Raw genomic sequence first — 25,624 nt, 5'->3', positions numbered from 1 at the left:
CTATTACATTACAGGAGCTGTATAAACCTCAAAAAGCTGGCTTCAATTAAAAAAAAAAAAAAGTACTATCCCAACATATTTCTTCAGGGTACCTCAATATAAGCACAGCAGTAATCCTGTCATATTTTGACATTGCACATAGTATTATCACAAATAAATTATAATGTGGGTGGTTTATTGCCACCACTTTGTGCCTTAGCCACATTCCTCTTGTGCTTGATTCTCCATTGGTGCTACCCCAATGGTTTCTATTATTTTCATTGCCATTTAAAGCACTGTCATCTGAGTCATGTCTCTCTTTCTTCCGGTGACATTAGTCAGTCTTTCCTGTTGAAAGCCTTTATTTGGAAATACTCTGCAAGTAGAAATAGCACACAAAAGAATATATCCAAGATATTTCAATTAATTTTGAAATATCAGGCCCAGAGCATAAAATGTGACTGTAGATTATTTGCTGTTTTTCAAGCCCACTAAATTTATAAACCCTTTTAAACCCACTAGAAATAAATATGCATTCTGTTCTGCTCTGGACTACCTTATTATTTATTTGTGTTCACCACAATGTATATTTAAAAATACAACAACAGAGGACGTTTTCTTAGGCAATGATGTACAAGATCAATTTCATTCAAGGTTTTGCCCATCTGATTACATTAGTAGAGGGGAGGGAAAGGTATTTTCACAAGTACGTACATGCGCAGTGTTTATCTAGGGCTCTTGTGCGTTGTTGTTGTTACTCCTTGTCATACCTGATAATTTTATGTTATTAAAACTGCACTTACGGCCTGAAAGAATTTTTCTGCATTCAGAATGCATTACTTTAGACTGTATTGATAACAACTGATTCAAGGTTCATTTCCAATATTTGGGTACAAATTGTAAGTTCTAATCAAAGGAGTCCTAATTGAATAGAGAGTCTTAAGTTTGGAGTTCACTTGGAAAATACTGTGTAAGCTATGAAGTTCATCCTGCTCTTTCTGTCATGTGGGATTAGTAATAACGTAACTCAGACAGGTTCTAACTTCGCAGCAAGTAGGTTTTATTGAAAATAAGCATTTTCCTTAAAAATGCTGCCTGAAATAGTGCTGCAAAAATACCACTTCATGGGATGTGCTCATGTAGTTAAAAACTATGTGTTCATAATGGCAAATCCCGAATGTAGAAAGCCCTGGCCTCTTAGAACAGAGCGAGACAAAGCTGGCTCTCCAGTGCTTGTGTCCCTGAATAGGATGGCTGTGGAATCAGAGACTCCCAGAGGCCTCAGCCATTTTCAAGGAAAAATTTAAATTGATTGCTGATCCTTCAGCTCTATAAGCAGCAAAAGATAAATTTTTTCTTTTTTCTTTTTTTAGAAAAAAATTTAAAGAGGTAATGTTTCCTAATGAAACCGAGCATTTTTCAAACAGGTTAAAAGTAGAAGGCAAGGAGAGAAGCATTTCAGATGCACATTCAGGGTCTACACTCCCCGAGGACAGGCTACTTAGCTCAAGGGGTTAAGTTTTCAGCTGGAGCCTCCTTGGAATGCATATTATACAGGGAAAACCCAGCCCAGAATTACTGTCGCTAAAATCCATGATAATAAATACAGGCCCTGGCAGGTTGGCTCAGCAGTAGAGCGCTGGCCTGGCATGCGGGGGACCCGGGTTCGATTCCCGGCCAGGGCACATAGGAGAAGCGCCCATTTGCTTCTCCACCCCCCCCCCTTCCTCTCTGTCTCTCTCTTCCCCTACCGCAGCCAAAGCTCCACTGGAGCAAAGATGGCCCGGGCACTGGGGATGGCTCCTTGGCCTCTGCCCCAGGCGCTAGAGTGGCTCTGGTCACGGCAGAGCGACGCCCCGGAGGGGCAGAGCATCGCCCCTGGTGGGCGTGCCGGGTGGATCCCGGTCGGGCGCATGCGGGAGTCTGACTTTCTCTCCCCGTTTCCAGCTTCAGAAAAATACAAAAAAAAAAATCCATGATAATAAATACAATTTCAAGTAAGCTCTCTATCGAAAAGAGCTATTTTGCCTGACCTTTGGTGGTGCAGCAGATGGAGTGTCGACCTGGAATGCTGAGGACACAGGTTTGAAACCCTGGGCTTGCCTGGTCAAGGCACATGCAAGAAGCAACTACCTATGAGTTGATGTTTCCTGCTCTTCTCCCTATCCCCACCATTCTCTCTCTCTCTCTCTCTCTCTCTCTCTCTCTCTCTCTCAAGTCAATAAATAAAATCTAAAAAATAAAATAAAATACTAGAGCTATTTTTATATCCCACTATTTGTAGATCTGACTTAACAAATAAATGGCATCCCTGGTACCCAAACATGTAAAATACCTTCTCTATTATGTCCATACTTACCTGTCAGAACTATCTAATTTAGAACTCAGTTTTAGTCCTTGAACCGATTCCCATGTGCTATTATCATCCCAGGAATTAAAATCAAAAATGGCTGCTTGAGGGACAAGCTCTGGGTACACTCCAGTCACCGTGTTTAGTTAGAATAGAGAAATTTTCATTTGTACTCAGGAAAATTCCTTATACCTGTTCCTAGCACACAGAGTTCAACAGTTTTGGTTTTGCTCATAATCACTGTGATCCGAGAACACAGCCAAGGCCAGCAGGCTGTTCTGACCTGGCTCAGTCAGTCCTCCTCACCCATGACTCATCCCTCTGCTCCCAAACAGACATCAGAATTCAGTCCTCAGGTTCAGCACCCTTTTTCGCCTGAAGAAAAACATCAAATGAACCTCTGTTTTTAAGAATGCAAACTTGGCAATCAACGCCAACCTTTCCACTGAAAACAAATTAGGAAATGTGAGGTGAAGTAGTTTTTTAAATTGAATTAATTGGGGTGACATTGGTTCACAAAACCATTTAATTTTAGAACAACTTCTTAAAAGCATCAAAGCGCTAACAGAAGATTGGAGAATAAACACACCGAAGGGGAGAGAACCCAGAAGTAGGGGGCTGCTTTTGCCTATGAACGTTCGTCTATCTGAAAGGAGTAGCCGAGATGCTGAGCTGGTAATTAGCAGCAAACCGCACAGCGAGAGGGGCTGGAGAGACAGAAGTTGAAAATCCAAGGCTCATCAAGCCTGGGGGGCTTGCTAAACCACCCTCTGCTTTTAGGTTGGGACCTCATAAGTCTCCACCGTTGGAATAAGGGGAGCTCAAAGAAATAGGCTGCCATTAGCCATAGAAAATATATTTCAGAATGTAGAGATTTCTAATGAATCAACAAATAAGTTATTAGAATTAATAATAAGAGTTAGCATGGTCACTGAATATGAGGCCAAAATCAGTGTGGTCCTCTAGGCTAGCATCAAAAACTGAGAAATGAAGTTTTTGAAACAATGTCATCTATGATATCATCCATAAGTCAAATACTTAGAGGTAAATCCAATTAAAGACATACAAGATTTCTATGATAAAATATTATTGAAAGAAATTAAATATATAAATAAAAAAGTGATATATCACATCAGTCCTCCCCAAATTAAAATTAAATTATATATTTTATGTAATCTCAAAGTTTTAGCAGTCTCTGTGCGTGTGTGTATGTGTGTATGTGTGTGAGTTTACCACTAGACACTTAAGTTTTTATAAAATGTAACAAAAAATAGATAACCAAGACAAGCATAAAGAAGACAAAGTTGAAGAACTTACTCTACCTCTACCAATTATCAGGGTTCATTATAAAGATAAAGAAATTAAGCCAGTGTGCTACTAATACAATAATAGACAAATAGATCAATGAAGGGGTAAAGAGCCCAGAAAAAAAAATGTATGCAGTCACTTGATTTATAACAAATATGAAACTGTGCAACAGTGGAAAAGGGTCATATTTAAAAAAAATGGGCTGGGTCAGTTGGATATCCATATGGAAACCAATAAAACATGACCCTTACTCCACATCATATGAAAAAGATCAATTCCAAGTGTCGTGTAGATTTAACGTAAAAGGTGACTCAATCAAGTGTCCTAAAGATAACGTAGGAAAACAACTTTGTGACCTTGAGGTAGGCAAAGATTTAACAATGCGAAAACACACTAACCAGAAAGGAAAGAATGATACACTGGACTTCAATAAAATTAACCATTTCTGTTTATCAAAAGACACCACTGATAGAGTGAAAAGGCAAGTCACATGGTAAAAGAATATATGTGTGGCACCAATAACAAATGGCCAGTATCCAGAATGCATAAGGAATGCTTACAAGTAAGTATTCATGCCAGACAAATGGGACACAAAGACTTGGATGGTCACTTCACGAAAGAGAATATCCAAATGGCCAACAGACATGTGAAATGCTCAACTCTTTAATGCAAGTTAAAGCGACACTGAGTATCACTACACACCTGCCAGTATGAATAGAATTTTAAAGACTCACAATACCCAGTGTTTGCAAAGATTAGAGGAACCCTCACTCTCAGATAATGTTTGTGGTAATGTAATATAATACAAACAGTTTTGCAAACTCCTTGGTATTATCTCTTAAAGTTAAACATACGCATGTGACCCAGAAAAACCACTTCTAAGCTTACACCCAACGAAAGTGTGAGCATATACAGTGTGTCTGTAAAGTCATGATGCACTTTTGACTGGTCACAGGAAAGCAACAAAAGACTATAGAAATGTGAAATCTGCACCAAATAAAACGAAAACTCTCCCAGTTTCATACCTATTCAGTGCAGTTCGATGTGGGCTCACACACAGATTTTTTAGGGCTCCTTAGGTAGCTATCTACCGTATAGCCTCTACGGACTCGTCACTGACTGATGGCCTACCAGAATGGGGTTTCTCCATCAAACTGCTGGTTTCCTTCAGCTGCTTATCCCACCGAGTAATGTTATTCCTATGTGGCGGTGCTTCATTATAAGCGCTCAGATAGTCACGTTGCACTTTGGTCACAGATTCAAATTTAGCGAGCCACAGAACACACTGAACTTTCCTCTGTAACCGTCCACATTTCGACTGGCATGGCCATGGGCTGCTCCACTATATACACGGTGTTACATCATCATCTGTGCATGTGCACATGCTGCCACATCATCCTACAGAAACTGGGAGGGTTTTCCTTTTATTTGGTATAGATTTCACATTTCTATCGTCTTTTGTTGCTTTCCTGTGACCAGTCAAAAGTACACCATGACTTTATGGACACACTGTATATACCAAGCAATTTATACAGGATATTTATAGAAATATTATTCTTTATTATTATATTTATTATTATTATTATTATTATTAATCACCAGAAACCAGAAAATAGCCAAAATATATATCAATAACACAAGGGATAAATAAGTTGTGGTAAAGTCATAAGATGGAGTACATCTATCCTTTGCTCAGTAACTCTCATTCACTCCTGAAAACAGTGCCACCAGTTCCAATGTGTGGAAGGTGATTTCCTCACACTAAGAATTCCCAGTTACCAGCTGGGTGTTCCACAATTCAACTCAGTTCTGATGCTATTTACCTGGAGAGAACATCAGACCCACAGGTTACGTTTTCTAAAACTGCACACATTACCCCACTCCTAGCAACTTCAGGGACAGTCACCAGCCCAGGCCATCACCTATGCTTCTGACTGGCTGGCTATATTTGGAGGTTCCAATAACTACCTGCCTTGGATCCAAATAACTTAGGAGAACTCAGAGAAACATTTTACTTACTAGATTACCAGTTTATTATAAAAGCTTATAATTCAGAAACAGCCAGATGGAAGAGAGAAACAGGGCAAGGTGTGGGGATAGGGCAGAGCCTCCGTGTTCTCTCATAGCCCTGCTCTCCCCAGTCTCACATGATCACCTATCTGGAAGCTCTCCAAGAACCCTGTCCCCTCTGGGTTTTATGGAGGCTTCAATACATGAACTTGATTGGCTATTGGCCCTAGAATCAACCTCCAGCTCCTCTCTCCGGAGATCAAAGTAGTGGGACTGAAAGTTCCAACCCTCCAATCACGTGATGGCTTCTCCTAGCAACCAACCCCCATCCTTAGTTGAGACCCAAAAGTCACCTCATTCATCTAACAAAAGACACCTTAATTGATCTCCGTACTTAGGAAATGCCAAAGGTTTAGGAGCTCTGTGACAGGAACAGTGGAAGAAAAACAAATACATAGTTCTTATTATAAATCATAGTATCTCAGGCACTGAGTCAAAAACATTCAAAGAAAATTATGTGCTTGTTGTAATGGGAAAACAAAACCCTAATGTATTTTATGCCAACCACAAAGATCCAAATAATAGTCACAGATAGAAAATAACAATTAAAAAATGAAACAAGTTTATATAAGTAATAAGCAAGTGTTGACAAGTAAAAAATTAGTACATAAAATGTAATGTGATAAAAAGTTGTTTTGTTTTTTTCTGTATCATTTTTTATAACAACTTTTTCACCTTTGGGGGAGGTATGGTTTTTAATACTCAAACTGCACCTACATAGCAAAGTAGTAGCACAATAAAAAAATAGAGGGCAAAATAAAGGTAAACATGAGCTCTCTTGAAAGCAAGTAGAAATAAAATATTCACACAGCGGTCTGAAGAGTCACGGAGGATGCCACCTCTCTGTTGGTGTGTCCATGTGTAAACCAGTGGCCACCGCTGTGGTGGCCATGCAGGTTCACATTGGATTCGAGCAAATAATAAAGAAACAGTGGAGCCAAAAAATGGTGGGCCATTCCATTTATTAAAGTCTTGCCCCGGCTGATGAGCAAACAGGCAGGGAAAACACTTCCCTCTCATTCAGAGCTCCCAAAGCCCTGGCACATTCTCCGGTTCCACCACCTGGAGAATCTTCTCCGGCTCCTCCTGGAATCAAAGGCCCCACCAGCCTCAACGGAGCTCCCAAGGCCCCTCAGCTCCAGTTCCACTTCTGCACTCCTTCTGCTCCTCTACGGAACTGGCTTCTTCAGCACTCGGCATTCTGTCTACTGTCCCTGCAAAACTGGCTGGGCCCACAAAGACCCCTCCTCCAGCAAACAGCAAACAATGGCCCCTCCCAAGCGGGAATGCAATCTGCAATTTGCAATCAACTGCCCTGCTCTGAGGGCAAGCACACATGTGGCTGCCCAGCACCATTTTTTTTTTTTTTTTTTTTTTTTCTGAAGCTGGAAACGGGGAGAGACAGTCAGACAGACTCCCGCATACGCCCGACCGGGATCCACCCGCACGTCCACCAGGGGGCGACACTCTGCCCACCAGGGGGCGATGCTCTGCCCATCCGGGGCATCGCTATGCCGCGACCAGAGCCACTCTAGCGCCTGAGGCAGAGGCCACAGAGCCATCCCCAGCGCCCGGGCCATCTTTGCTCCAATGGAGCCTTGGCTGCGGGAGGGGAAGAGAGAGACAGAGAGGAAGGAGAGGGGGAGGGGTGGAGAAGCAAATGGGCGCTTCTCCCGTGTGCCCTGGCCGGGAATCAAACCCGGGACCTCTGCATGCCAGGCCGATGCTCTACCACTGAGCCAACCGGCCAGGGCATCAGCGCCATTTTTTAACAATAAAAGTGAGCAAACTCAAAAAATACTAATTTTACAAATTTATTTGCTCAACACTATGCAAAACAACACAGTTTGGGTTCATACAAATATGGCACACAATTAGAATTTATTCCATATCATATTCTTTGACTAGGTAGGAACAGTTATTCAAGAATTTTGATAACTATTTTTATGTTTCTGTGTAAAACCATAATGCTAAAACATCACTTCTTATACCATATTCATTTAATATGTTTTGAGATTGAAAAAGTCATTATACTAAGTAAAAATGAATCATTCCCCAAAAATGGAATAAATTTTCAAGAACCGTATAATTGACATGTTGCTCACTAACTGAAGTCAGTAGGTAGAGTAAGTCTGAACAACCAAAGAAAATGAACAAACTAGTGCTACACGCAAACACATGGATGATTATCAAAAATATATTGTTCAGGCAAAGCCAAACAAAAAAGAATGCATACTGCATGTAAGGTATTTTTCCCCACCAGGGAAGAAGGAAGAAGCATAGCCACAAAATGTGGATAAGCAAAAGCTTTATTGAGTACAGAGTGCTTCCCACCCGACGAGGTTCTCTGGTCCCAGAGACAGAGGCCACGGAAGTCGCATAGGGTGACCCGTGTGGGGGATATTTACAGTGTCTCTAGGGTGGTTGAGCTAATATGTGGTGAAATCTCTCTCACTGGCTGGCAGATGGTCGCTCTTTTCCAAAGGGCTCCTGGGAAGTTTCTTTTGGCTCACGTGGTTGTGGGCGTCTCAAGCCAAAGTTCCCGGGACAGGGTTCCTCACGTGACCTTCCCCCATTGCTGACCACCTCACACTGCATATTTCTGCTTATTTAAAATTTAAAAGCTTGCAAAACTGTAGCATTAGAAGTCTTCCCATCTGGGGAAGAGAGAGGATGTCATAATTAAGAAGGGCATGAGAATGGCCTCTGGGGTGTAGGTCATGTCCTAGTTCTTGACCCAAGTACTGCTAACAAGAGTTTTTTGTGCTAACTCATTTAGTTGCACACTTGTGTTTTCTTTTCTTTTTTTTTTTTAAAGCTTAGGTTTTTTTTTATTTATTTATTCATTTTAGAGAGGAGAGAGAGAGAGACAGAGAGAGAGAGAGGAGAGAGAGACAGGGGGGAGGAGCTGGAAGCATCAACTCCCATATGTGCCTTGACCAGGCAAGCCCAGGGTTTCGAACCGGCGACCTCAGCATTTCCAGGTCGACGCTTTATCCACTGCGCCACCACAGGTCAGGCACACTTGTGTTTTCTGCATTTTTCTTTCTTTCCTTTTTATTTTTAAGTGAGAGGAGGGGAGATAGTGAGACAGACTCTTGTATGCACCCCAACTGGGTTCCTCCTCCGGCACCCCAATCTGGGGCCAATGCTTGAACAAATTGAGCCACTGGCTGCGGGAGGGGAAGAGGGAGAAAAGGAGGGGAGAAGTAGATGGTCACTTCTCATGTGTGCCCTGACCAGGGATCAAACCTGGGACGTCCACACACCAGGCTGACACTTCATCCACTGAGACAACTGGCCAGGGTCAGCATTTTTCTATTTTGATGTCATACTTTACTAAAAATATTTATTTAAAACAACTCTTGAATTATGATTGAAAATAGCAACAAAAATGTTAAGTACCTAGGGAAAAAAAACTAATAAGGGTACAAACTGTAGGATTTTCTTTATATAAAGCTCAAAAGTGGTTGAAATAAATAAATGAATGAGTCTTATAGTATTTAGGAATTCATTCTCCAAGATATAACTATAAAACAGAAGAGAGCAAGGATGTCCGAACTACAGAAATCGGGATGAGGAGCGCCTCTGGAGTAGGGAACGGGTTTTGATAAGAGAAAGGTCTGCTGTGACTTCGGAGGACAGACAACCTTCTATTTCTTTTACCTGCACAGTTTTTAGATGAACATTGTTTTAAGCTATATGTTTATACGTTAGGCTTTTTCATGTATGTGCTATATTTTACAACTTCTAAGAAAAGGGTTAGAAGGGGCAAATAAAAAAAATCTCAGCATCTTATACCATCCAGTTTACTTCCCTTTTTTCTTGTCTAATAATGTTCAATGTCATTTCTTATTATTTATTTTTTATAATATCATGTTTACAAAAAAAATGAGGATGCTCATATTCCTTAAGCCCTACCTAGAATAAAACAATGTGAGGGCAGGGGCTATATTTTTATCTTCCTTGGTATCTTCCAGAGCACCTGCACCATGGCCAACACAAAGAGACGCTCAATACTAGAGTATCAAAACATTTGGAGAGGCTTGCTTTACAGAATGCCAACCAGAATGAATCTCTTCCCAGTTAAAGCTGACACTCACCTTCGGCTGCCTTGCCCATCTCATATCTAAAATTTATAACACACCATGAAAAAAAAAAAAAAGCTAGTAAGTTTTTTAATCATAACCAAAAAACCAACTTCAGTCTCTCAAAAGAAAAATTTAAGAGAAAGTGGAAGTAGGTGAATTTCCCCTTATTGCATTTAATCATTTCCTTTCACTTTTTAGGTCATTCAAGAAAACAGAGACAGCAGCCCTAATTCCTTTAAGGTCTTGAAAGAGTAGGACATATGTGTAGTTCTGGATTTTTGTGTGTCTTTGGCATTCCCCAAGGGAAGAGACACCATCATCTCTGAAATATTTGTGACATTCTAATAAAAAACTGTGAGCTTCTAACAATAAACTTAACAGTTAAATTATGTTAAAGTAAAGATAGTGGACAATGTCTGGTTCCAATCCCAGCTTCATCTCTATATAAACTATCTGACATTAGCCAAATTACCCTCCCTGAGCCTGTTTCCTCAAATTATAAAATAGGGATATTAACCCTCCATAGATTGGTATGGATAGTAGTACAATCATAAATATAAAAGGTCTCAATGGATAGGAGAGTCTGAACAAATGTTATTTTCTTTCCAACCTCTACGATTATTGAAGATTGTGGGGGCGTCGATCCCCAGTTTGTAACCTTCAGTTCTTCCTGATGGCACAGGGTCCTAGACTTGGTGAATCAACTAATGGTACAGATGAAAGAAAGAAGCGTCCTGAATTCAGCCAAGATGAAATTGAAAAAGTGCCAAGTAAGGGCACAAAAAAATGCACTATTAAATCCCTTAAAACACAAACAAGTAGGAAACATTTTACAGAAATAACATATGATACTGATGCATGCAGTGGTTGGTATAGACTCATTGGAAATTCACACCTTGAAATATATCACCATTATTTTCATATCCCCAAGAGTGGTGATATTGCAAATTTCTAATTTTATTTTAGTTGTCAGTTGACACACAGTCTCAGAAAGATGTTTGAATCAGTTGAATTCCTGCTTTCATATTAATTTATGTAAATCCAACAATCTCATTATTTCGAGGTCCTAGTCAGCATCTTCTTGCAGCTCCGTGATCAGAAAACCTGACCAAAAAACTACTGGAGTCACCTGGTTACATTTAAATAGTCTATGCTAATCAAGAAATTCAACATTAGAAATTGTGCTTATCTCTTCCCTGGTGTTCCTTCCAGATGTCTCAGAGCAGAAAGTGAAAAAGTAAACCTGCTGATTCTCTGGCGATCTACACTGTTCCCTAAACCAGATTTGAGATCCTCTAACTCTCAGTCTTGCTTACTGGGTAATATTTGTTCTAGCCGGTACCACTGGGACCCAGATATCATTCTTCTGCTTATGTGAGTTGAACCTAAAGTGCTCTCCTTTCTTCCTCGCCCACCTTCAACTCTCCCCTCCAAGAAACTTCCCCTGGCACTGGCTCTTCAATGATGACGCCCTGTGGAACTCCTACCACGTGCACAATTATACACCATCCTGAACTGCTCCCTCTCATGGGTTTGTCCTATCACCCTAACTACATTAGAAATCCTTCCAAGATTAGAATCAAGTTACCCCCTTAGCCTGTTTTCCCCACAGCTTCTAACATAGCTCTCAGCACCTACTCGGCACGTTGAGTGAGGATGGCAGTGTAGGCACGGGAAGAAGGTTGGCATTAACTAGCCTGCTGCAAACACTGCTCAATGCTCAACATCTCAGATCGCCATGTGACTCATCCATAGAAAATCAAAATGGCTGGAGGAAGAGGGGGCAGCAAATAAGCTCACACAGAAGTCTTCACAGTTCTGCTTTAAGTTTTATAAACTGCCTAGTGTCGATAATGTTGAGCTTTTCATCTTTCCTTGTCTAGAAGTTGAAAAAGAACATTGTTCACTCTGTTAGCCCCAGAGAGCTAACTTGCATGCGCCTCATCAGCTGCCTGCCTTGCCCATTGGCTTGCAGGAGGTTGCAATAGGGAGGACCAGCAGATGAGAGAGAGAGAGAGAGAGAGAGAGCAGGGTATATGGTCCTCCATCTCCCTTGCTAAGGGGCCCCCACAGACAGGCTGTATCCTTCCACCAAAGGTGTCAGCAGTCCTCTTCACAGTCTCGCTGCATCTAAGTCCTGGTAACCTCGTGCCCTCTCCCTTACAGCCAGGGGTGAGAGTACCTTCCCACCACGTTCCCACTGCATTTTTATGCCCAGTGGTTTCCCAGAACCCTGCCACACGCCAAAACTCTCTCTGAATTACCCAGTTTTGAACGAACTGTTTCCTGTCAGGACCTTGTCTGATACAGATGTTTTACTTTATGATCTTAATAACTATAATCTTTATAATATTTGTGGCACACTTGCTAGTATCCTTAGGGAGATGAGTGTGCGTAGTACAATGTGCCCTTCTCTTTAGGATCCAGAGTCGGCAGTGGGACTCTCGGAGATGGGCCGATTGTGTCTCAGCTCTTATCACCCACCCTGTGCTTTACAGACATGACCTCATCTAATCTCTCCTCCTGTCCAAAAAAAAAATATTAAAAAAAAAGCCTAGAGATGAGGCCAATAAGTTAATTTTATGGTACTAAGGGAATACAGCTGCTGAGTAATAGTATTAGGAATGTGAACCCGAATGTCTCCCTACAATACCTGTGTCCTTAACTAGTATATAGAATGGTCCCCTACCATGGCACAGTGTCTTAAAGGGCTAATGAGATGTTTTGATCTAGTGATTCTTATACTCAATAGTTTACACTGCTGTTCTTTCTGAACAGCAAGGATGATTTTGTATACTTCCTCTAAATGACTAAAAATAAATCTGCAGCCCCGATACAAACCTGACAGCTATTGACCTATCGGACTTGATGTAGCAGTCAGCCTGAGTATCTAATTGGCTGCTCATGATCTGCTATAGGCCAAGTAACATGAGACACACCCCGATTGGCATTGTATGTGAAAATAAGAGTCACAATTTTATAAGCAATGGCCTGAGAGATTTTGGAACACAGAATTTGTGAAAGCGATTTTCTTCACTTGGCCATTGTTTTAGAGAGTACTATACAACATTTTAATGTGCAAGGAAATCATATGGTTGGAAGCCCAAGCCACATGGCAAAGACAGAGGTAGCAACACCAGCTCACAGCGTTCCAGCTTTAATTCAGGTTTCAATTCATCCCAACCCAGGTGCCACTCTGCCACGAACCAGCGCAGCTAGTAATTCCAGGTCCTGGGTGGGAACGGGCGGACTTAAGAAAACACACTTAAAGTAAAAGGGTGGGCTGGGAGGGCTCTGCAGTGCTGACAGCTAGAACAGAGAGCGCTCCACACCCCCTTCCTGCTTTATTTATAGGGCAAAGTGAGGCCATTAGCAAATCAGAGATCTCTCCTTACATTTCCCAGGCAACCCAGGAATTCTACCAAGAGCAGAAAAGCCCCACCATACATAACATCTTAACTTCACAAAACAAAGGATAGAGGAAACTTGCCTCCAGTCTTTCCCAGGAACACGGTGGGTAGTGTAAACAATCCAGCACCACAGCTTAACAACCTTTAGCAGCTTCACAGAACAAGTGAGGTCGGGGGTTGGGCAGACTGGCAGCTTACTGCCGGTTCCCCACACCTCTGTCCCCCCCCAAATCTAAACTGCAAAAACCCTGTTGGCTTTTCGGTCCCCAACACCACACAATGCAAGACAAGAAGCCTCCAGACGATTTCATTCCTCAGTCACTCAGTCACCCCAACCATTCATTTCTTCCTAGCCGGGGTCTCAGACATCAGCAGGCAGAGGCAGCCGTCCTGTTGTGTGCTGTGTACACGCCTAACTGCAGAGTTCAGGTAGAAACCACAGGACGAACCCAAAACACAAGGCTGCTATGTTCCAAAAGGAAAGTCTATTTTAAAAGCGCCTGGATGCAAGCGGGCTCAGACCAGCAAAGGGCGTCAGCCCCAAGCTGCAGGAGAGAGCACTAGATATAGAGGTTGCTGCAGGCGTTTGCTGGCATGGGGTTGCCCGCGCCTGGACATACTCAGATTAACATATCGGGGTTTGTCGCCTTGGTTACAAACTGTCTCCCTTTCCCAACCCTCAGGTCCCTCCTGAAGGCCTTGTCTCAAAGACATTTTCTCAGAACTTTCAGGGTGGGGGGAGCTGCTTCAGGAGAGAGAAAGGTTGGGTGAGGGAGATGTTTCCTGAAGAAGTTGCCCTAGCCTTGTAGGAAGTTGGGTGAGAGGAATTTGAGTTTAAAGGGGCTCTGGATTTAAAGGAGCCAACTGAGACCTAACAGGTACAAGAGCGGTTTTAGTTTTATGCCACTAAGGTTTTAGGTAATTCATTATACAGCAATATGCAGTTGAAACACTGTTAGAAATAAAAGAGGGCCTGACCAGGCGGTGGTGCAGTGGATAGAGCGTCCGACTGGGATGCAGAGGACCCAGGTTCGAGACCCCAAGGTAGCCAGCTTGAGCGCGGGCTCATCTGGTTTGAGCAAAGCTCACCAGCTTGGACTCAAGGTCGCTGGCTTGAGCAAGGGGTTACTTGGTCTGCTGAAGACCCACGGTCAAGGCACATATGAGAAAGCTATCAATGAACAACTAAGGTGTTGCAATGTGCAACGGAAAACTAATGATTGATGCTTCTCATCTCTCTGTTCCTGTCTGTCTGTCCCTGTCTATCCCTCTCTCTGACTCTCTCTCTGTCTCTGTAAATAAATAAATAAATAAAAAACAAAACAAAACAAAAAAAGAAATAAAAGAGGAATTAAGGTGCTACGGTAGGAATTATAGAAAACTAGAAATAATCAAAACGCCCCAACTTAGGAACACGAAAGGACCACACAGTGCAAACAACAACAGTATGTGTTTGCTGCAGTGTGTGGCATGCGAGGGACAGAAGTGCAGCTTTCAGCAGAGGGACTCCTAGTAACAACCTCCTGTGACAGGCCTGCCTGATGATTCTAGACAGGCAATCAAAACTGCATTTCCTCCTCTTCCAAAGTGAAGAGGGGGTGAGAAAACGGGAGCTTTTTTCTAGAATAAAGAGCTGAGCAAAGAACTTCCTCTCCACCCGAAGGGCCATAGCCAGCTCTAACGTAATATTTTATACGTTGGACCGCATTCTCCTATTTACTACTGACATTAAAATGGAAGTTACCTTCTCAAGGTAATGATGTTCAAATCCTGCCTCCCATGCACGAGGCATGGCTTAGTCGGTGACGTCAGAAACGCTCCCCAGCTCTGAATCAGAAGGAAGGTGCGTTCTCAAGGAAGTTCAAGAGCACAGCACCAGGATGGACAGGCCGGGTCCTAATGCAAAGGCACCAACAGCATAATCCAGGAGATAAGAGCATAGGCCCAATGAGTAAGGGGAGGGTGAAATGAGGAAACTCGAAGGAAGGTAACCGGATGGGCATGATGAACAGAACAAGATAAGATGTTGGCACGCTTTTAGTATGGCATATGGTGCCTGATAGTGTGGTAGGCAGAACCAGTAAAAGGTGATACCTGGGATCAAATCCCTGCTTGTTCTGCTTTGTGAAGAAACCGTCAGTATAGCCCCATGTAGACACCAGAGGTAACTTGAGAGCTGGTGACATCCACAGCAAAAATAATAAGCTGGAGCGTTGGCCTGGCGTGCAGGAGTCCCGGGTTCGATTCCCAGACAGGGCACACAGGAGAGGCGCCCATCTGCTTCTCCACCCCTCCCCCTCTCCTTCCTCTCTGTCTCTCTCTTCCCCTCCCGCAGCCGAGGCTCCATTGGAGCAAAGATGGCCCGGGCGCTGGGGATGGCTCTGTGGCCTCTGCCCCAGGTGCTAGAGTGGCTCTGGATGCAACAGAGCGACGCCCCAGATGGGCAGAACATCGCCCCCTGGTGGGCATGCCGGGTGGATCCCAGTCGGGCACATGCGGGAGTCTGTCTGACTGCCTCCCTGTTTCCAGCTTTGGAAAAATGAAAAGAAAAAAAAAAGTAATAAGCTGGATGCTTTCTGGGCCGAGGGACCATAAGAACAAAGGCCCTGAGGTGGGAGATGCCTGGTGTTCAAGGAACAGCAAGCAAGCCAGTGGGGTTGGAGCAGAGCGAGAAGAAATGAACACAAAGAGAAAACAAAGGCCAGATACTGCAGGGCTTTGCCTGCTCTTATAAAGTCTTGAGCTTTTATTCCGGGTGACCACTGGACAGTTTAGAGGAGACGAATGAAATGATCTAACATTTTCTTATTAGGACGACTCTGGAACCCGGATTAAAAATAAACCCACAGAGTTCGTGTTAAAACAGTGTGTCCAATCTAGAGGCATTATTCTTCCTTAGGTATACCGGTGGCTTGGCCCAACCAGTGGAAATGGCAAAAGTAGCTGGATTCTGAATATATTTGAAAAGTAAAACTGTCAGAATTTGCTGACAGATTAAAAGTGAAATGTTCCCTTCTTGCATTACTTTTCCTCATAGCACTTACACTTTCTGACATCCTACATATTTAATTTTTAGTGCTTTTATTGTTCCTCCCACACAAATGAGAGCCCCGTGAGGGGAAAAAATCTTTTTTGTCCATTTTGATCATTGCCATGGCCCTGATGCCTGGTACTCGGTGAGCACTCAATAAATGGGTGCTAATTGAATTGACTCATCTGAAGAATTTTAGTAACTCAGTTGAGATATTTTACTCTTGTCACATTCTCTTCCTTTTCTAGACATTGCTTATTGCAAGGCTGATCCCATTATTCTGCCATGAGTCACTTCCCACAGTAAATCCACTTTAAATCGATCGACATTGTTTATAAAGTGTCACCTAAATTACTTGTACAGCTTGGTAGCCCTGTTCCGAGAGCTGGTGTAAACAAACAGCTGTGATGTGCTAGACATGGAATTAGGTCATTGTTGAGTTCTAATCGACCTGATTTAATTACTGTAGATGTCACTGAGGCATACTCGCAAGGACAGGTGGCGTTACAACCACTCTATGTTGAGGTAATGTGCCTGTTTTCAAGTCTGAGTTATGATGTATTAATAAAGTGGCTCTGATGCCACCATTTTGATGCCCAGGTAATATGATGAGACCAATCTGAGGGTACCACTTTGAAGCAGGGATGTGTAACACTACCTAAAAACAAGCCATCAGATTCCCACCTTTCTTTGTGTCCCCAGTGATGAGCGTCATTCTATCGCTGAGGTTAAAGAGCCGGTGGGGCGGAGAATAAACTGAGGGACGGGCTGAGGTCAGGTTCCACCTTTAGGGACTCCCCTGTTAGCCAGATTTGCATATCTTAGCAGCAGACATCAATGATTCTAAATGGGATTTCTGTCATTCTCTGAACAGTGATTTATATCTTGAATGATCTGTATACTGAATAATTAGTTGCTCTTATTTAAAATTTTTCAATTGTTTAATAAGGGCAGTTTGTTCTATTTTGCAAGTGAGAAGCCACACTGGATGCCTTTGCATTTCTGCAAAGCTTTTTCCGTTAGGCCAGCAATGCTTTCTTCTTGTTACTTGGTTAGGTTTCTAACACACACACACACACACACACACACACACGCACACGCACACACACGCACACACGAGGAGTATAAAGCTATCAGGGCAGAGCCTATTTCCTATTCTCAGTTTAAGATGCACAGGGAGGGAATCCTCAGTTGCATTTCCAATGATTTGATCAGGGTCTCAATTATACCTGGAACTGTGTGAAAGCTCCTTTGTCAGTCAAGAGCTGGCTCTTAACCACTAGGGTAAAGAAAAAGGCCCTAATGTTTCTCCAATCTGGCCTCCTCAGTGGATAGCTGCCCTCAGAGGCCCAGTGGGCCACCAGGAGTCACAGTCTCAGGCAACCTTTAAGCAATTCTTCCCTGAAGGGGTAATAATTACCCAGCCAGCCTTCCAGGGTGCCTGTTTATTGAAGGGGGTTGTATTGGGAGGTGGGAAGAAAGGGAAACAGGGATTCGGGCATGGTGAACACGGACATAGAGATCGCACTCCCTCATTTTACACAAAAGGCCACTCTTGCCTTGTGATGTCGGGCAGACCACGTGTATCAGAAGAAGGAAAACCTGATTTTCCTCCAGGCCTCGCAAGGCCAGCACTTCTTCCACCAACCCGCCCACTCCTGCTCTCCTTCTTCTCTCTCTCAACCCTGTCCCTCTGGTAGTTTTGCCCCCTCACCAATCTGTCCTCCTCTCCCAAGTCCCAGGTTTGGAACCACCCCCTACTGAAATAATTGGGCCCCTGTCCATCCCTTTTAGCAATTCCCAGCCTAGAAAAGAAAACGTAAATGTCTTGTCTCCTCTGCACTTAGCATTGCTCTAGAAGAGGGAGGAGTGGGCGCTGCTCTGTGTCCTGTTCCCTGGGGCCTTCCTCCACTGCCTGTCTCCCCCCTCTGCACTCCCAGGGGAAGTGTGAAATGCTGGCATTGGTGGGGAATTCTCCCTTCAAAATGCAAAAGCAACGCAACTAAACCCCAATGGGATTACTTTTTTTCTAATGCTCTCTCTTCTATGAGAGAAATTTATATCTCTCAAGTAATTTGTCTTTGACTTTATTTTGCACACAGACCTTTCCCACATCTGCCCATATCACAATGTTTCTCATACTAATGTTAGAATACTTCTTACATAATTTGTCTCACATATAAGGCAGTTACATTATATTTGACCTCACAAAACTCATTTACAATGATGTTTTGTGTGTGCATGTGAATAAAATCAGTATTTATTTTAGGAGTCTGATCACAGCCTAGCTGTGTCTTCTGTACAAAACTGCAATCAAGATTTTAGCTAGTCTGCATTCCTTTCTGAGGCTCAGGGTCCTCTGCCAAGCACACTAGGTTTTTGGTAGAATTTAGTTTCTTGAACTTGTAGGACTGTGTGTTCCCTGCCAGAAGGCCCTCTCCAAAAAGCAGGTCATATCATAGGAGCTTGCTCCCTCAAGTACAGCAAAGTAGTCTCTCACCTCAAAAAAGTCTCTGTCCAGCCCTAGCCAGTTGGCTCAGAGGTAGAGTGTCGACCTGGCATGTGGATGTCCCAGTTTTGATTCCATGTCAAAGCACACAGGAAAAGTGCCTATCTGCTTCTCCACTCTTCCTCCTCTTGCTCCTCTCTCTCTCTCTCTCTCTCTCTCTCTCTCTCTCTCTCTTTTCCTCTTGCAAGCATGGCTCAATTGGAGCAAGTTGGCCCTGGGCACTGAGGATGGCTCCATGGCCTCCACCTCAGGCACTAAGAAGAGTCTGAGTAACACAGCAACACCCCAGATGGGCAGAGCGTTGCTTCCTAGTGAGCTTGCTGGGTGGATCCCAGTCAGGGCGCATGAGGGAGTCTGTGTCTCTGCCTCCCCTCCTCTCACTGAATAAAAAAAAAGGTCTCTGTCCCTCTTTGAAGGTCTTCCACCTGATTAAGTCTAGCTCATGCAAAATAATCTCTGTTGTCATATAACACAACCACAGGAGTGACATTCCATCACCTCTGGAATATTCTATCCATTAGAAGCAAGTCACCAGTGCCATCCACACTCAAAGGGAAGGTATTATATGAAGTACAAAGGCATGGTCACCAGGAAGTTGAAAACCTTTGGGCCCACCTTAGGCTCTATCCAACACATCACTAAAGAGTTAGTTATTAAGTTAACTACATTTTATTGTAAAAATAAATGTAATCTATTTCTATCAAAAATCCAACCATTACAGCAATAAATGAACTAGAAACCCAAAGTTTCTTCAGTGACTAGTTAGAAGTCAGAGCTAGAACAGAGATTTTACATTCTGGTGGATTTGTCAAAATGTTCTATTTTTATGGTGCTTTTTAGGTAAATAGCTAACAATGACCAGATCAATGGATTCAGTAAAGGAAATGTTCCCAACACAATATGCCACTCTTTATTTTTGTTCTTTGTTTGTTTGTTTGTTTGTTTACAGAGACAGAGAGAGAGGCAGATAGAGACAGCCCTCTGAGTATCAACATAATGCCGATATCGCTGTCCCAGCATTACCCTATAGACTTTGGTGTAAAGATATTATGGTTATCTTATTTATTCTAATTAATCCCATCAATATTATGTTCAAAGTCCCGTTCAGTCAGGATGAATGTCTCCTTCCTCCATATTTCTTTACAATTTTGTGTGTAGCACTGCCGTAGGTCATCACCATACTCAATTCTCACTGAACCGAACCAATGTGCCATGAATCAGAATATACACTCCTCATAGTGGATTGGGCTATAAATCTTAAGATAATGCCCCAGCCTTATTTCCATCTTTCTTTATCTTCTTCAACTATTCCAAAGAATTTAAATTACATCTGTCAGGGAAGACCAGAGATAGCATTTTTCCATAATGCTTTAATAAAAGTGGTATTGACTGAAAAAAATTACACTGCAGACCTATTTAAATAACTCAGGGCACTGAAAATACTTTTTTTAAAAAAAAAAAAAAAGAACAAAACCTGAAACATAGAACTATGAGAGGTCAAAACAATTCCTTGTACTAGAACTATATGTTTGGAATTTGCTTAATCCCAGCTAAGTGCTTAGAGTTAATTCAAGAAAATTAAATTACATCATAGGTTTCATGCATTTGCCAAGAAGAATGAGATGGCAATAATTCTGCCATGTGGTGAAGTGCACTTATAAGATTGTTTGCAATTTATTCAACAAATGTTTATGGGTCATCTAGTAGGTGCCAGGTAACTGCTCCATATCCTGGGGATACAAAGGTAAATCAAGCAAACAAAAGACTTGATATCATGGAGATATCTTGGGAGCATGGGAGACAGGAAGTAAGTAAATAACCAGCTATAGGTTCTGGCCGGTTGGCTCAGCGGTAGAGTGTCGGCCTGGAGTGCGGGGGACCCGGGTTCGATTCCCGGCCAGGGCACATAGGAGAAGCGCCCATTTGCTTCTCCACCCTCCCCCCTCCTTCCTCTCTGTCTCTCTCTTCCCCTCCCGCAGCCGAGGCTCCATTGGAGCAAAAGATGGCCCGGGCGCTGGGGATGGCTCCTTGGCCTCTGCCCCAGGCGCTAGAGTGGCTCTGGTCGCGGTAGAGTGACGCCCCGGAGAGGCAGAGCATTGCCCCCTGGTGGGCAGAGCGTCACCCCCTGGTGGGCGTGCCGGGTGGATCCCGGTCGGGCGCATGTGGGAGTCTGTCTGACTGTCTCTCCCCATTTCCAGCTTCAGAAAAATACAAAAAATAAAAAAAATAAAAAATAACCAGCTATATCAGATAATTGCAGGGTATGGCAACTGTTAAGGAAAAAACCAAGGGAGACAGAGGAATAGAGTAGGACTGGGGGAGAGGTGAGTAATAGGTGGTCAGGAACAGCTTCTCAGAAGAGGACATGTTTCAGCAGACACCTGGACTGGTGATGAGAGAACAAAACATAAGATCCCGAGGAACAGCGCTCAAGGCTTTGATAAAAGCAGGTTTTAAGATTGAAAGGCTGGAGGAAAAGCCAGTGTGACTAAGTAATGAGCAAGGAGGAGAGTCAGAAGCAGTCACTTCGAAGAGAGGGGCAGGAAACAAGATGACGCAGAGCCTCAGAGACTCGCAGTGAGGAGTCTGGGGTTGAGGTGGAATGAGAAGCAACGGGAATTTCAGTTACCGTATTTGAGAAGTTCAAGCAGAGTGCCAGCTCTGAACTCAGACTGCTCTAAGTGCTTTACAAGTATGAACTCATTTAATCGCTTCACGAGCCTATGGGATGGGTGCTAAGAACATCCCTATTTTTCAGATAAGGAAACTGTGGCTCAGAGAGATTTCATAATATCATCCCAGATGCTTGGATATAGCAGCGCCAGGACAAACTATCACACTCTATCATTTCAAAAATTCACTCTGGCCCTGGCCAGTTGGTTCAGTGGATAGAGCATTGGCCCAGCATGCGGACATCCTGGGTTCCATATCTTGTCAGAGAACACATGAGAAGCAACCATCTGCTTCTCTTCCCCTCCCTCTCCCCCTTCTCTCTCTCTTCCCCTCTTGCAGCCAGTGACTCGATTAGTTCGAGCATCATCCCTGGGTGCTGAGGATAGCTCAGTTGATTCAAGCATCAGCCCATATGGGGGTTGCCAGGTGAATCCTCATAGGGGTGCATGAGGGAGTCTGTCTCTCTATACCCCTCCTCTCACTTAAAATAAAAAAATTCACTCTGGTTACAAAATATAGGAGGGTGGGAAGAGTCTTGGTAGCAATGATGGGGGCTTAGACTAAGGAATGACAGGGGAAAGGTGAGAATGGTTGGTGTCTTACCCCTTCCAGATTGCTATAAAAGTACCAGCCCTTTTCCTTCTACAGAATGAAGCTTCTAAGAGCAGAGAGATTATCGTCAGCATAGGCAACCAGAATTACATGACCCATAGACCAAGAAGAAAATTTTCTTAACCCTTTAGAAGATTAGAGAAACCTTAACTCCAGAAGATTAGAAAAAATTGAAGATCTGTATGGAGAAGAAAAACAATTGTTTTACCTACATAGTCTCTCCAGATGTTTGGAAAAAGTATATAGCAATCTCACTTAATGGTTACTTATTCACTGCTCTATCTCTATATTGCTATGCCAGCAGTATCTATAGGCAGGCTGAGCCTGATGTCTGGGAAACAAAGGCAAACAGGAATTGGGGGGGGGGAATATATATATATATATATATATATATATATATATATATATATATGGCCTGACCAAGTGGTGGTGCAGTGGATAGAGCATTCACCTGGAACTTTAAGGACCCAGGTTCAGAACCCAGAAGTCGCCGGCATGAGTGCAGGCTCAGCAGCTTGAGTGCGGTGTAGCTGCCTTGAGCATGGGATCATAGACATCACCCTATGGTTGCTGGCTTTAGCCCAAATGTCACTGGCTTGAAGCCCAAGGTCGCTGGCTTGAGCAAAGGGTCACTCGCTCTGCTGGAGCCCCTAGACAAGGCGCATGTGAGAAAACAATCAATGTACAACTTAGGTGCCGCAACAAAGAATTGATGCTTCTCTATCTTTCTCTTCCTGTCTATCTGTCCCTGTCTGTCTATCTCTCTCTTTCTTACTATAAAATAAAAAAAGAAACAAAGAAAAAATATATTGATATACATCTATAATTATATATATGTAATTAAAAATTTAGGTCAATGCTACAAAGGCAACAAGCAAGATGCTGAAATGGCGAATGATAATGGGACCTGCTTCGACAGGGAGTTCAGGGAAGGCCTTTCCGAGAACAGGCTCTCCTAGGGGGACCTGAAGGACAGAGGAAAGAGTATTTCAGGCTGTGGGGAAAATATATGCAAAAGTCCTTGAATAAAAGAATTGTTTAAAAGACCAGTGCAGATGGGGCTGCATGAGTGAGGTGAGAAGGGTCAGCAGAAATTGAAGGTCAGAGTCAAAGATGGGACTTCGTTGTATGTACAATAGGAGGCCATCCGAGGATTTGAAGCAGAAAGATGGCATCATCATATTAATTCATTTGGTCAGTTAACAATTATATATAGAATATCTATCATGTGACAAGCACTATTAGGTGCTGACATATGTGCACACCTTAGAATCTGGGGAGAGGTAGCAGTCCATCCTCTCCATTACTGTTGTGTGCTCCACAATTCATCCTCCCCCCAGACCATATAGAAAAACATGAATGAATGAGCAATGTGAATTAAAGTACAACTGTAAAGCTACCAAATTTACTTTAACTCCTAAATGCTTGAAAAGAGAGCCCACCCTGGCCAGGTGGCTCAGTGGATAAAGCGTCATCTCTATGCACCACGGTCACGGGTTGGATCCCCCATCAGGGCAAGTACGAGAAGCACTCAGTGACTACATAACTAAATGGAACAATGAGTTGATGCTTCTCTCTGTCTCTCTCTCTCCCTTCTCCACCCCTCTTATTTGCTCCCTCTCTCTCTCTCTCAATCAATGAAAAATTAAATTAAAAAAGAGAGAAAATAACCCAGTCTGTTCATCGTCATAGTAGCTGCTGGATTAAGGCTCATTGACTCCATGCACAAATGAATAAATGATAAGGCCAACTGCAACTCTAAACTAGAGATGATAAATTTCAGCATAAAATGGTAAGAGTTTCTAGAGTAAATATTTGCCTATAGTCATTTATAAATCAGATTTCTGTCTGAACCACCTATCAGTGCTCCTGGGAAAACTAAACTGAATACACACCTGCTTATGGCTCCACTTCCTGTTTCATAAGCCACAGTGAACAAGGGTACAGGGGAGACAGGGGCTCTCTCCATGTTCTCTCTAGTTGGATCCACTTTCTTGTTCATAAACATCCCAGAAACTATAGACGGTAGTTAAGGAAGGAAAAGCTGAGGAGAAGAAATTGAATAGGGAGGACCTCTCACTTCCAAGAGTTAAGACAGTTTGGGTGCATTGTAAAGACTCCAGACTTAGGAAGCCTAAGGACCTTGGTTAGATTTCTCATTTTACCCCTTATTCAAACTTCAGGTAAGTTGTGTGAAAAACACTCCTAGACTCAGGTTTCTCATCTCACATTGTGGAAGGAAAAGCCAACAATAGACAAATTAATCAAGATGATCATTGCAAATTGTTGCATAGACAACGACTTCTCGAAGACCACATGGCGGGCACCAGGGGACCTTGGGGAGACTGCCTCACAGTCCCCTATGCAGGTTTCATGAGGTGGCCCCAACCCCCAAGTCCTTATGGGTATTTATTGATACCCACAAATAAAAGCAGGGACAAGAACGAGAAAGTCAGGAAGCAGAGAAGAGAATGAGGAAGTCAGGAAGGGGAACTTTAGAGCAGATTAGAGGGCAAGCTAAGTAGCTCAAATGTCCCCACCTATTGATTTATCAGAATTACTCATTCTGTTCCTATTGTGCTGCATTCAGTACTTTTGTCAATAAAACCACTGTGGCCATTGCGTCAGGGCACTGAACTCTGTCCCTGTGCATTGTTTCTATTCAGGGCCTCTACAGCAAATAATGTTAAATGCTACGGAAAAAAAAAAGATAAAATAGAGCACTGTGGCAGAGACTGAGAAAGGTGGTATTCTGAGTCAGCCAAATAGCTTGAAGAATGACTAAGCTAAAAGTGCTGGTCACACTGTACTACGGGAATGTCAAGGTGCTAAGCCTCACAAATTGTAAACAATAAATGCAGGGAAAGTAGTAATGTTGGGCGGATAAAATGTATTATGCTCACTTTGTTAAAGATGGTGCTGCCCACATGGAGGCCATTGCTCAGGTGATATTAATGTGTGTCTCTCTGGGCTGTGGACAGGCAGGATCCTTGTAGCCTGGGGCTTGGTTTTAGGACTAAGCCTTTCCCACCCTTTTTGATGTGGGGTGGTACAATCCCATCATGCCCCAGATAAGTGACTTTGTATTAGAGACTTCCCTATTTTGTATATTGGATTAAAGGTTTGGATTTCTACAGTATAAAATAAGGGCAGAACAGGAGCTTGCTCTCTTGGTTCCTGAGATTATCATTAGAGGAGAGAGCAGAGCAAAGAGAGGCCATGTGGAGTAGGCCAGGAGAAGCAGCCAAGATGGTGGAGTGTTGATTGAGAAGCCAGTTAGTGCAGAGTTTGTGCAGGCAGAAGGAAGGAGATGGGGAACAGAGGTGAATAAGTCTGGTGAGCTAGAAACCTTTGATTCTAGGAAACTCGGATAAGTCAGTAGCTTAGTGAGCACTGAATGAGTGGGTTTTGGAGCCCAGTGTATGTTTTTACTTGCCCGCTGGGTGCAAGCTAGAATTAAAGAAGTTGTCCCACCAGTTTTTGGCTCCATTGTTTCTTTACCGACTGTCCGAATCCAATGCGCATGGGTCAGGCTGCTTTGATAGTGGCAGCCCTGCCTTCTGGCTTTGCAAGTAAGCATTCCAGAAAAGT

Source organism: Saccopteryx bilineata, chromosome 7, assembly GCF_036850765.1.
Source record: "Saccopteryx bilineata isolate mSacBil1 chromosome 7, mSacBil1_pri_phased_curated, whole genome shotgun sequence".
Classification (NCBI taxonomy): Eukaryota; Metazoa; Chordata; class Mammalia; order Chiroptera; family Emballonuridae; genus Saccopteryx; species Saccopteryx bilineata.
This window is presented reverse-complemented; position numbering follows the sequence as displayed.